At 46.6% G+C, this 1723-nt stretch overlaps 2 protein-coding genes across 6 annotated transcripts in view; one reads left to right on the top strand and one right to left on the bottom strand.

Moving 5' to 3' along the window:
• Positions 1–1723, bottom strand: part of LOC105543725 (pentatricopeptide repeat-containing protein 1, mitochondrial) — a 53691-nt gene that overhangs the window by 32726 nt on the left and 19242 nt on the right. The gene's annotated exons all lie outside the window — the stretch shown is intronic.
• Positions 1–1723, top strand: part of CPSF4 (cleavage and polyadenylation specific factor 4, 30kDa) — a 26079-nt gene that overhangs the window by 15023 nt on the left and 9333 nt on the right. The window lies entirely within an intron of this gene.

Below are 1723 nucleotides of genomic sequence, written 5' to 3'. Positions count from 1 at the left end.
TGCAGTGAGCCAAGATCGCACCACTGCACTCCAGCCTGGGTAGCAGAGGGAGACCCCGTCTCAAAAAAAAAGAAGTATCACTAGGCATAACCTTAACTTTCGATGGTCTGGGCATTTTTCTCCTGTAGGAAAATTTATTTAGGAGACTTAAATATTAATCAGAAGCTTGAAAAAGGGGAGCAGAGAATCAGAGCAAAGGGCTGGTTTTAATGAATGGTTTGGTGAGCTTTGCTTCTATAACATAGTCATTTACCACTGAGGTAGTAGACTTCCTGGCAGATCAGCCAGGCCAACTTCACAATGTCGTCAGAACATCATTACCTCCACTGGGCCTCTGGTCTTGCTCCCATGTCTTTGCTCAGTAATTCTGCCCTTCTGACCAGCCGCCTTCTGTTAGCACAGCCATCCCTAACACAGGGCATTCTGACTGTCTCTCTGTTGACTAATACAGTAGCCACTAGTCACATGTGGCAGTTCATATTTAAGTAAAATCAAATCACATTTAAAACTTGAAATTCTCAGACACACTAGTCATGTTTCAAGTGGTCAGTAGTCACATGGGGCTAGCAGCTGCCATATTGGACAGCAGAAGTGTAGAATGGACCTCCATGGTTGTCTTGCTAGGCCACCTGTTAGAAGTCCCGCACATCCCCAGAGGCTGGCTCTGTCCCAAAAGGCACACGTCCCTCCGTGTGTATACATCACATTTCCTCAATTCTGAAATTGGTCTTTCTTTTTTTTTAAGAGGCAGCATCTTACTCTGTCACCCGGGCTGGAGTGCAGTGGCACAGTCATAGCTCACTGCAAGCTCAGCCTCCTGGGCCCAAGTGATCCTCCCACCTCAGCCTCCCCAGTAGCCGGGACTATAGGTGTGCACCACCATACCCAACTAATTTTTTTTTTTTTTTTTCCAGACAAAGTTTTGCTCTTGTTGCCCAGGCTGGAGTGCAGTGGTGTGATCTTGGCTCACTGCAACTTCTGCTTCCTGGGTTCGAGCAATTCTCCTGCCTTAGCCTCCCGAGTAGCTGGGATTACAGGTGCACACCACCACACCCAGCTAATTTTTTGTATTTTTAGTATAGACAGGGTTTCATTATGTTTTGGCCAGACTGGTCTCGAACTCCTGACCTCAGATGATCCACCACCTCGGCCTCCCAGAGTGCTGCGATTACAGGTGTGAGCCGCTGTGTCTGGCCTCCCAGCTTGCTTGCTTGCTTGCTTACTTATTTACTTACTTATTTATTTAGTGAAGACAAAGTCTCAGGCTGATCTCGAACTTCTGGGCTCAAGTGATTTTCCTGTCTTGGCTTCCCAAAGTGCTAGGATCATAGGTGTGAGCTACTACACCCGGCTAAGTTCATCTTTCTTTTTTTTTCTTTTTTTTTGGGGGGGACAGAGTTTTGTTCTTGTAACCTAGGCTGGAGTGCAATGGCGTGATCTCCGGTCACTACAACCTCCGCCTCCTGGGTTCAAGCGATTCTCCAGCCTCAGCCTCCCAAGTAGCTGAGATTACAGGCACCCCCACCACTACACCCAGCTAATGTTTTTTTGTATTTTTAGTAGAGATGGGGTTTCATCATGTCGGTCAGGCTGGTCTTGAACTCCTGACCTCGTGATCCACCCGCCTCAGCCTCCCAGCATCTCCCTCTTTTTTATGCCTCCATCTTACAGTAATATCTGTGAGATGATGAGTAACTTTTTTTTTTTTTTTTTTTTTTTTTTT

The sequence above is a fragment of the Mandrillus leucophaeus genome, unplaced genomic scaffold (assembly GCF_000951045.1).
Source record: "Mandrillus leucophaeus isolate KB7577 unplaced genomic scaffold, Mleu.le_1.0 Scaffold29, whole genome shotgun sequence".
Lineage (NCBI taxonomy): Eukaryota > Metazoa > Chordata > Mammalia > Primates > Cercopithecidae > Mandrillus > Mandrillus leucophaeus.
The sequence above is the reverse complement of the archived record's forward strand: the minus strand, read 5'-3'. Positions and strand labels throughout refer to the sequence as shown.